The following is a 12,409-nucleotide window of genomic DNA, read 5'->3' as shown; positions in this document are numbered from 1 at the left end:
AAGGGTAGGTCAGGCTGACAGCCTGTACTCCAAGTGCCTTACCTTTACACTTGGGGTCACCCCTTTTGTGATCCAGAGCCCCACAATCCCAACAAGTGCCAGGAGTGCGGGGTACGGTACTGGAACCACTGGGAGCCTGCTTTGCAGCAGGTGGACCACTACTCTTATTCCCACCCACAGAGGACTTATCCCCACTAGATTTTTGGGTCTTAGGAGAGGAAGGTTTTGGTTTACCCGACTGTGACTGCTTTTGGGACTCCTCAGCTTTCTGAGAGGCCCCCTTTTCTTTGTCCTTGTCCTTCCCACTGGAGTCCTTAGGGGACACCCGGTGGGAGACCCACTTGTCAGCCAACCTAGCCAGCTTAAAGGGGTCCAAAATGTTCTGGTCAGCCACATACTGACGCAGCTCTGGTGAACAGGCTTCAGAAAAATGCTCAAAAAACAAGAGGTGGGACAACTCAACAAAAGTTTTCACCTTGTATCCATCAATCCACCCCATCATGTTCATGTGCGCAGTACTCACCCAGTCAACCCAAGACACATTCTCTCTTTTCTTAAATTCCCTGAACCTTTTAAGGTATTGGGCAGGTGTCTTGCCAAACTTGGCAATCAAAGCAGACTTCATACACTCATACTGACCCCTTTCTTCCACACTCAGCTTCAGAATACAGTCATATCCAGTTTGAGGCACTCTGCTTAACAAACACTTAGCCCAATCTCTTTTATCCACATCATGAATTGCACAAGCCATTTCAAACGCTTCAATCCATTGGAGGATATCTGAACCCTCCACAAACACACCAACCAAATCTTTCATAAACTTGGTGGCTGGGGACCTGACACTCTCACTGGATCTAGCTGAAGTCTCCACTCTGGCTTTCTCTAGCTGGATTCTCTGACATTCAGTGTCCTGGCTTTTGAGTTCAAGGTCCTTATTTCTGAGTTCAAGATCCCTATTCTTGAGTTCCACTTGCTGTGCCAGCTCCTCTTTCTTAAGCTCAGCTTCTATTTCCAACTTGCGATATTCAAAGGCTAACTTCATCCTCAATAACTCAAGTTCCATGGAATTGCTGGGGTTTGGAACAGAGGCAGCAGGAATGGTGGCATTCCCAGAAACAGATTCAGCGACAACCCCAGGGGCAGAGTCCTCACTGGTTGCATCCCCCCCTTCCTCAAGAGTTTCACCATCAGTCTGGTAATCCACCAGGGCAGCTATCAGCTCAGCCCTAGACTTATCCACAAAGTCTAACTCCCTGGCTTCACAAGCACTCTGGAGAGCCTCTAAGCTCATCCGAGTCAATTTACCATTTGCAATGGCCTCCATTGCTTGTAATGCAGTTATTTGGTACACACCCAAACCTTAATCTAATAAAAGTGCGGATATTTTGTAAGTGGCACGGTTATACACTGAGTCTTAAAACCATAAGCATCCCACCGCTGCCACCAGCTTTGTAAAGAAGACCGGTGGGGGGGTCTGTACTTCTGCTCTCTATATGGTAGAGGGGAGGCACAGAGGACCCCAGCCAAGATTCTCTAATACGGTAGCGATGGACGAGCAATCAAGGCCTAGCTTCTCAGGAGGTGATGCAGGCTGGTTCTTAAGTACAGTGTATCCCCAAGCCCCCACAAAGGAATGTCCACACACTGTATTACTGAAAACACAGTCTTTATATAATTAATATTCAAGGGTTATGTACACTTATCACAATAACGCACTTTGTGCTCAGGAAAATCAGCAATGGTAAATATCTACAATTCTAAAGTGGTACCACTAATATTAGACCTCATTAAAGTGCATTCACAATACTGTAGAAATGGCACACAGATCAATAAGAAGGAAACCAGCAATAGAGAGAGGAGAGATAACAGAGGGTTGAAACAATAGGCAGAATACTGGCCCTTGCTACTGGACACAGTTCTGTGTGGAGATCCCCCCACCTGGGCAACCTGCAAAATAAAGAGATATAACCCCAGCCCAGTCCAGATATTGTTCAATAGTCTATTTTTCTCCTATAATGTTTTTACCCCCCCAATGTACCTGGTGGAGTCGAGTTCCTCGAAAAGGCGTCGACAAGCGTCGAGGGACTCGCTGTTCGGCGACGGGGAATCGACGGCCCTTCTTGAATGCCTTCCTTTTCAGGCGGGAGGCACGGGGCGTCGAACGTCCGTCGACGAACGAGGCCGAACGTTGTCGAAGAGGCGGCAGCTCCGTCCGAGCGGTGCTCGTCGGCGTCGGGGCGTCGGCGTCCTGCAAGGCGGAGGTGTGCGGGGCACCTCGATGACAATAGTTCTGGACCGCAAAGATTGTAGAGACGGGAGCCCAGCAAGGGCGTCGAGTCGTCCGAGTCTTTGGGGTCGTCGGGTGGCGGGAAACCCACCGGCAGGTTTCTCCTCGGCGCGTTGGTCGTCCTCGACTTTCTCCGGCAGGATAAGCGGTCGACGATGCGGTCGAGAGAGTCCTTCGATTGAATGTTCTTAGGCAATGGAGCGGACGGCTCCGATCGTCGGCGGCACGGCGTCAAGTGGTTCCCACGGCTGGGCAACACAACTTCGACGGGCCTCCAGCGGTTACACAGACCTGCGAACCCTGGTCGACGGCAATGGACTTCGACAGCGTCGATGTCCGGGTGCTTCACTTCGATCTCCTCGGCGGTCCCGTCTCGGGTCGGCAGCCTTTCGAGGGTCTGACTTCCAGGGCGCTTCGGCGAAGATTCAGCGGTGCTCGATGGTCCCTCGGAGCACGGGAAGAGGGCGCCTTACCAGGTCCTCTCTCGGGTCAGTCCTCGACGATTTCGACAACCTTCAGTTCCGTCGAAGCAAATGCCACAGCAAGTCTTCTTCTTCCAGCTGGACGTCGAGGATCAGCAAATCCAGTTACTCTTGAGTGGAGACTCAGCTTCTGAATGCTTCTGAACAATTTCCAGTGGTGAGAGGTCCCCAGATATACTATTCTGCCTCTCATCCACACTGCTGGCACACACACAGCAGCCAATCACACAGAAGGGCATTCAGGCAGTCAGTCAGCCAATCAGGCACACAGTGCATTCAGGCCACACTCCTCCCTTTCAGACACTCACAACAAGGAATGTGGATTGGGACAAGTACCCAGCCATTCAACACTACACACTGCATTCAGGCCAGTTTCGGGCAGGGCTGTCTCAGTCTTTGTCTCTCATGCCAGAAACCAGACAACCACAACAAGGAGTGTATATTGGTCACACACTCCATTCACCCAGGTCCCACCCACAGGAGGTACCCACAACATACAGTCACTGGGAAGGCTCCAGTCAGTCTAGCTGGGCCTTCACAACAACACCATATATGGAACTTCCACCCAACAGCCAGTCAGGGGGAAGGGACAGAGTCAGGGCATCCCAGGACTTTGGGAAAACAAGACAACAGGCAATAGAAAGCAAGAGGCCACAGGGGCCATCTTGTTTCTATCAGGAATCAACTGATCCCAATGGCAGGGCCTGGGTATCCCAAAATGGAGGACACCCAGAGCACCTGTCCAATTCAGCATGGAGCTGCCACCAGCCCATACCCTGCTCTGTGGGCCACCCACAGGTGCCCAAAAACATACACTAGGGGCACAGGGTTGTACCCCCCCACCCATGGGTGCCATAAGGGTATCCCAGGGGTCTGTTCACCAAACCAAAAGAGAGAGCTGCACTGCCAGGAGTCCCAAATGGATTCCTGGGCAGAAAACATAACAGAACACACGATAAAAGGCAGAAGAGGACAAGGATTCAGAGGCCCTGTCCCTCTGATACATTTCCAGCATCACAGCGTATTATTGCTTGAAATGGATGAACTGTTTCAATTATGATGCTCTCATATAAATTAGGTTGTCGAAGGAGTTTTGGTAGTTGTCAAGTTTGGTAGTGCAGTAACTGCAAAGTATTATGGGTTCAGTTATTTCGTATTTGTTTTCTGCTATAAGGTAGAGAGCTAATTGAAACCATTTAGAATCTTCATTGTCTTCTATTTTGTATGAAAGGTCTATAGTTTTTGTGTTACTTTTATAACACGTTCTGCGGCAACATACACACACGTGGTTTGGTACTTCAGCTGAAGTGCTTTGAAATTTTAGTATTTCTTTTTTGTATGTGTGCAGTGAAAGGTTGCCATGTGCCGATTTGTTACGAAGTTGGTTGACAGCTAATTCATCTTGTAAGTGGGTTTCATTTCCAAAATATTTTTTCTGTATATACTCTATTTCTTCTAGTAGGTCTTTTGGTGTACCATGTAGAAGCATGTTATTTAAATTGGCTAGTGCTAAAGCAGGACTTTATGCATAATACAGTTTATAAACTAGATTTCTTATACTTGCATGATGTGTTGATATCCTTTTGATATCATGGAAGGTTGTTTTGCAAGTAGCTCCTGATATGCAGGCCAACAAATGTCCTTGCAGTCCTGTGTGCTTGCGTACTGGACAAGCATCATACTTTACAGTATTAGTAATTTTAATTTAACTTCATTTGGCATACTGATAATAGATCTAGATATACATGTTTTTGCAAAGTTTGGTGGGATTCTGTAAAGAGGGAGCAAAATTAGAGGGGGTGTCCCAAAATATTGTAAACGCTTACAAATGTCGTGCCATTTGACAAATCTACACAAAGGTTTGCAAAAAGATTACAGATCTAGATATAGATGTTTTCATTAAGTCTGAATGGATTTTGTCAAGTGGGGGCTAGGTTATATGCCCATTGTATGTGCATACATTTGACACTTTTGAAAAATAAAACATGGGTGGATTTCCTGTAAACTTGCGTAAGGAGCATTGGCAAGGACCTACAAACAATGTGCCATTGTTTTATTATTTCACAATTGTCATAATGTAGCTAAAAATAGAGGTATACCGTTTGTGACTGAGGGGTAGCCTGTGGCCATGGGCAGTGGCCAGATTGTCTGGGTCATGGAATAAGGTCATGATCCGGACAATCTAGCTACTGGCCATGACCACAATGGACAAAACATAGGATTAAAGTGGCCATGCCCATCTGGGACTGGCTTTGTGGTAAAGTTATTTGAAATTAGGATAGATCGGAAAGGGAAGAAAAATGTGCTTGTGGTAATATGGTCATAGGGTTCTCTTTTTGCCTTCTGCAGGCTGCCATGGAAACCAAAGACGGGCTCTGTATTTAACCTCTCCTTCCCTTTACATGGTAACCATCTTGGAAAAGGATTTTCCTTCCTACACCGGCAGGCGTCCCGGAGAAGGAACACAAATTATCTTTTCTTAGCACCCCGGGTTCCAGGGACATCATTTAGGGGTCAACAGAGGTTGCATCTGCGACCTCTGAGGTCTCCCTTGTGACCTCCTTGGTCTTGCTTCTCTTGGGTTGATAACTTGGGCTACTGGGCCGGTATCCACTGTTCCAGTCCCTGGAACGGAGGATGAATGCCACAATATTACCATTAGCATAACACTAAATGCAAATGGAAATGTTGGAAAATCTTATTGAGTCTATGTACTTTACTAAGAAATATAAAGTAGATGGAGTCTATACATTTTTTTTTGTTCTAATTTTTAACTGTGAAAGGAGGTTCCTAAAGGAATATGTCTTTTGTTGTTTTTGGATGCATTTAATTTTGGCAGGAGAGCTAAGAACGAAAGGTGGGGAGGGAAATGAGGGAAGAGGATCCAAACACTAATTTGGAGGGGTAGGTGGACAAGGGAAAATGTTGCGTGTGTGTTCTTTCTAAGGTAAGGGGTAGTGTTTCTAATGCTCCTTGATTACAGCAGTGGTGGTTGCTCTTGGGGAGGAGGGATGGCATTAGATGATGCCATTTTAAGATAAAAGCAGTTTTGCTAAAAGTATGTATTAGATTGTTAATGGATAATGAGTAGGAATGGGTGTTGGAGCTGTGCAAGGGAAATTTTGAAGTTGAAAGTTCCTTGATCAGTAGAAAATGCAGTTCCGAACTGTCCGCGATGTTATCGAGAAGTGCGGATGGGCGCTCGGACACGTCATCATGCCGCGCACCAGCGTATGGTCATTTGGCACTGTACAGAAGGTCCGCTATGAAGTCAGATGTTCGTAGACGTCTACGGGAGCAAAACTAGTAGAAATAGTTGCCAAAAGTGTATAGAAGTGTTAAAAATGATTCCAGAAGGTGGTAAATGGCAGAGTTTTAAGGTGACACTTTGTAAATTGGACACAATCATTGCTATATTGGGTAAGTATAATATTACTAAGTTGTAGGAAAATAGCATGTACCTCCAGCCATGCACCCAAGACTGTAGCTGGCCACAATTACCTCCCACTAAATACTATATCATACACCCAAAAATCTTGAGACAATCCAACAAACCACCTGACACACACCCGATCCACTTTTATACACATACTATTACATTACATTACTTAAAACCAGTGTGCAGACTCTTGGGTGTATGCCCTCCAGCCATACACCCAAGAGTCTAGTAGCTGGTCACTATCACCACAGCATAATACAGCCAGGCACCCGACAATCTAAACACTGCCACATCCCACACACATAAGCCAACCACCTGTGACCCTGTCCATTTCTGTACACATGGTATTCAAGGACATGTAAGCACTCAACAAACTCTTGCATCCAATAAGCCAGCCACCTAAGGCCCTGTTCACTTTTCTAGACATTCTAGTACAGTACTTCAATCAGTGTCCAGACTCTATGACTGTAGTAACTGGCCACAATTACCTCCCACTGCATACACCCAACAATCTCAAAACAGTCCAACAAACCACCTGCCACACACCCTGTCCACTTGTGTACACATACTATTACACTACTTGCAGCCAGTGGACAGACTCTTGGGTACATAGCGTCCTATGCGATCCATATGCCACTTTCAAAATGTTTGCATGTATGGCTGTGTTATGTTGAAGTGGTTGTGGCCAGGGCCTAGAGTCTTGGGTGCATGGCCATAGGCCATGCATGCAAACATGAGGCCACTTATCACAACCCACAAACATAACACAGCCACCTTGGGCCCTATCCACTTCACTTGACATACTATTACAGTACTTACAGCCAATGGAAAAACTCTTGAATGCATGGCCTCTCCACTGCCCACAACCAATACATCATAATATAGTAAAATACCCAACAATTTGCCCAGCGGCCACCACCCAAACACATAATGCATCCACTTGAATCCCTGTCTACTACTGTACACATAGCATTCCAGTACGTGCAACCAGTCATAACACTCTTCAGTCCAATAAGCCAGCTGACTGAGATCCTCCACACTTTTTTACCCATACCATTACAGTACTTTAACGAGTGGCCACACTACTGGACTCTTCAGTGCATCATCTCCAGCCATCCACCCAAGACTCTTGCAGCTGGCCACAATCAACACAGCATAACACACCCTTGCACCCAACAATCTGTACACTAGGCACAACCCACACACATAATCCAGCCACCTGAAGCCCTATCCGCTTCTATACACTTCCTCATGTCATCTACATTCCACTCCCCTACCCTAATGAATCCTGCCTGCATTCACCACATAAGCTGCTCACCCAAGGATCTATCCGTGAACTGACAGTGACCGCAGACACCGCAAACACAGCACGGCCTTCTTCCACCTAATCAAATACAGCATATGACCCATCTTTCACTAGCCTTTCCAGACTCTCTTCCCCCCCAGCAGATGCCCCACAAAAAATGTTCAGTCCTGTTCGCTGCTGTGCTATCCACAGCTATCCGCGGATCCAACATGGCAGGCGCTTCAGGAATATGTGATGCACATCACGCTTCCCTACAACCAATCAGCGCATATGTCACATGTCCACGGATATCACAGGTCCTTCCGTCCATCAGAATCCTGTCTGCGGACCTAGATATCACACATTTTTGGGGACCTACATTTTTCCTGTTTTTAAAAAATACTACTGAACAGATTTTCACCAATTTTAGAAAAGCACGCTTTTGGGACCAAGCCACCACTCCTGCCACAAATTAGGTGAAATCCGTCCAGTGGTTTGACCTGTAGGGGTGAGCAGTTTTTTCGCGAAAAAAAGCAGTTTTTTCGGAGAAAAAAAATTGGGACCCCCCCCTTGACGAAACCTCACCAAACTTACCAAATACATTTGGAGTGGACCATATACCTTTTTGCAAAGTTTGGTAAACTTTTGCTAGGGGGACCAAAGTTATAATCCCAAAAAGGACTCTTCCTGTGAGATGAGAAATTAACCATAATTACACAGCCGCTACTGCAGTCCGAGTAAGGCAGGTCTTGTCTATTAAACACTGCCCTGAACCAATACCAAAGACACTATAGGATTACATCTTGAAGTAAAAAATGTTTAAATGTATTCAGCAAAATCAGTTCATTAAAATTACAGGCATAATCCAGCAAGGATTTACAGCTCACATACAATGTTGCTCAGGCTCTAAGCATTCCACCACACTTTCCGACTACGTTGCAGTGACTTTGTCAGGCAATCAACTACTCAGAAATGCATGGCCTTCTTTTATTACTTCCTGTCTCAGTCACATGACCTCAATCTACTACCTATCTTCTGCTGTGCAAATCTGGCAGCCATTTTAAAAGAGTGTAAACTCACATTAGCTTCTTACTTCTCGCATAATACATGCGTTTCGTATTTTCCTTTCAACAATTGTTCCATCATAATTGCAAAATGTTTAAAACCACTCAGGAACCAATACTGTTAAACCAGTTTAAAAATCGACTATTTCAAAATGGAGTATTTTGAGTATTTTAACAACATGTTCATTCTCACCAATACATTATTTCATGATGTATCAGTGGCTAAGGCCTGAGCTTATGTACTAAGCACTCCAAACATGGATGCATTCTTACTCACAAATCCTGTCCTTCTGTTTCACCTTATTTGGCTATCTCTTGGCAGCATTCGAAAATGCGACCTACAATTTCTCCCCAATGGGCTGTCACTTAACAGCACAGAATTTGTGGAACTCAATTCCTCCTTTATATAAGATAACTACCATTACAGTGGACATTATGGACCCATCATGTTAACTAATAAAATGTTCTAATTGCAATATTTATTCCTACTATTTCATATAAAACTGTTACGTACAGAAACAATTATGTTGATGGTTTCAATTTATTTCCAATAGGCTATATCAGAGCAGCAACCTAAATGTGCAAAATAGCTCTCCAAATGTGCACAATGCTAATACCTATATTATAGTATTTACTTAAACACTATTAATTCAGCTCTTAGTCTCCTGGCAGCAGCATGTTTGCGCAAATGTACTATTCATCTGAGCAAAATATCCCCTTTAGGCTATCTCCTAGCAGCAACCTGTTTTTACAAACTCGCTAGTACATTATGCAAAATAGCGATACATTGTGCAAAAAGAGCAATAAAGTGCATATCTCAGGACATTTTGTTAGTTATTGCAGTTACCAGTTTTCAGGTACTATAACTCTTCTATGAATGACAATTTAGTGAATATTGAATATTTAGAAGAGGCTATGGGGCTGATTCATGAAATTTGTGTGCCAAAAAACGGGGATTTTTGTGCCATTCTGCCCGCAAATCCCCATTTGTTAAACAGGGATTTGCGGGCAGAATGGCGCACAAATCCCTGTTTTTTGGCACACAAATTCCATGAATCAGCCCCTATATCTCTTCCCGGTGGTACTTCAAATTTCTTATGTATTTCTGGAGTGAAGTACATTCTTTAAGAACACCACTTCTTCCCTATCTAGTGAGTTAAGATATGCATAATCTTAAAGCAATGCATCTAGTTAACGTGTGTATTAATTTGTGTTTATCTGATCATCATTTCTTTTATTTCAGATAGAAATATATTTGTTTTTAAACATATATGAATAGCAGTGGCTACGACATTGTCCCATAGGTTGTTGGATGTTGGAGACGTGGGTAACTGCAGCAACGACTGTGGGGTTCCAAGCTGCAAATTTTATATTTTCAATGCAGGAAAAGCAGTCTCTTTTTATGTACCTTTTTATTGTCACTTTTGCTTTTACACTCAGTTTACTAAAGAAATACAGACACTCCTATAGCCACGGCTAGAAAACATGGGGAGCCATTGGATTGTTGGTAGCCGAGGTTATAGAAAAAGTGTTTGGAGATTATCAGTGTTTGTAAACTCATATTTGTTCCTTTAAATGTAATTGTTAGTCTTATGTTGAACAAATATAAATAATGGGCAGCGATTCGTAAATAACTGAGCCTTACAACATTGTTTTTGCCTCATAATCCATTCAAGGTAAACAAAGTTTGGAGCTACTTAGCGAAATTCCCAGATTGCAAAATCCAACAGAGTTTTTAGAGGATACGACGGAACCTATTGCTTACTAATGAAATCTTATTAGTAAGAGGAGAATCAAGCTCCAATCATTGCAGATTCTGCAAAAACAAGGATGCTGTGGAGAACATTAAACAACTGCTCCTAGATTGCCTGCGCACCAGTCCGGCTCAGGAGATGCATCTGGGCCCCTTATTTCGAAATCTGCATCATTCTGACAAAGAAGAGTGGTGGGCCAGGCTAATGAGCGGTGAGAAGGTTCGATGGGTGGTGCAACTGTCAATTTCTTTCAATCATTAAGCCTGGATGGCCCTGTGATCATTTGGAACAGTACAGGAGCGGTCAACAGTCCGCTCTAATCAATCCCGGACCACTGGTAAAAACTTTGATGGGGAATGACTGTCTTAGAAAGAGGATAGGCAACTGAAAATGATATGGCATCATGGAATCAGCCTCCCCATGGTAAACAAATCATGAAATAAAGAAATGAAAAATTGTATTACCAAATACATTTCTAAGGAGTGTTGGATGAAAGTGGAAATTAAATGAGGAATAATTTTGTAAAAATTGTAAATTCAATTAAATCAAACAAAAGAAGAAAATATATATACATATATATATATATATATATATATATATATATATATATATATATATATATATATATATATATATATATATATAATATATATATATATATATATATATATATATAAAGAATGCACTTCCAAAATCCTGATTGTGCTGCGTTTTCTTCAGGTGCATTGGGTTCAGCATCTTTTTTTTATGTCTTTGTCTGTGGAATAATTGCCCTTCAGCCATTGCATTTAGCTTTCCATTTTGGTGTGGTAAAAAGAAATACTGCTTGACACTTCAGATATTAGAACTAGCATTGGAGGAAGAGCACATTAGGAGAGGAGGTGTAATGTTGTTATTTACTTTTTGATTGGTTGTTCATTGTCTGTGTGGTGGGTGTTTGTAAATAAGATGTCAAGTACCTCAGATTCTGTTGAATTGTTGAATCTATCAGAGAATGTGTAGTTTGATGGATGTTCATAAATGTCAATGAAATTGTAGATTGCATTGTATCATTGTATTAAGAGATTTTGTACTTAGTACACTTTTGTTGCTTGAGAGTGAGGTGTAGTTGTAGTACATTGAGCTATAGTTGCTGCTATATTCATTGTGTATTGAATATTTCAAACATGGAGCCAATTTCAGAAGGAGAACATTTAGATTGTTCAGAAGTGATAGGCAGAATCATATGCAGTACCCTTTGGGAACACTACACACAATTAAGACTACAAGTGTAAGTAAAAATTCCCCTTTGGTACAAGCCTGTACCACACAGTAAAGTGGTAGCGATGGCTGAGCACCCAGACTTATCTAAAGAGTAAAGTGAGCAGTATCAGAAGGTACACAAAGGACAGTAATTGCTATGGTTCAAACAAACAGTAACTCAAGGTTTCTGAGTAAATAAATATACATTTATTTACACATTCATTTGTAAAACAATTCACTAAATAAAGCAGCAGAAAAATCACACTCTTTATATACAGCACAACACCCAATCAATTCTGGACAAGTTAAGCTCAAAATGAAGTGTGAGCAAATCGGCACACCAGCAATTTAAAAAGGGAGGGAAAGACAAGGTTATACAAAATTAAGCAGCGCCAACAAGTAAGTAGGCAGGGCAATCTAAAAAAGGCTTGCTACAATGAGGATTCAAATCAATAGGCCTGGGGCAACGTTAATGGTTCAGAGTCTTTGCAGAAGATCACACAGTTCAGAGTAGTTTGCGGGTAAGTCTTTGCCAAGAGTTCGAAACAAAGTTGGTCGGACGAAATGTTACTTAAAAGAGTAGAGAAGGACAAGCCCTCGGATTGGCGAAAGATTTAAAACACTTTCACTGCGGTCGGACGGAACGAACAACCGGGTTTGAACAGTACGTTAGAAGAAGGATGGTGTAGCTGAAGCAGAAGTTCCTGGCAGATCCTGCAAGCTCACGGTTCCTGAAGCGACGGTCAGACTGACACAAAGAAGGAACACTGGAGCGTCCTGCACTGCCCAGGGAAGAAACCAGCAGCAGAGCAATGCAATGAATAAAAGTTGCGCTCCTTAGAACACAAACAGGGTC

The sequence above is a fragment of the Ambystoma mexicanum genome, chromosome 2p, assembly GCF_040938575.1.
Source record: "Ambystoma mexicanum isolate Mex_15411 chromosome 2p, UKY_AmexF1_1, whole genome shotgun sequence".
NCBI lineage: Eukaryota > Metazoa > Chordata > Amphibia > Caudata > Ambystomatidae > Ambystoma > Ambystoma mexicanum.
The sequence above is the reverse complement of the archived record's forward strand: the minus strand, read 5'-3'. Positions refer to the sequence as shown.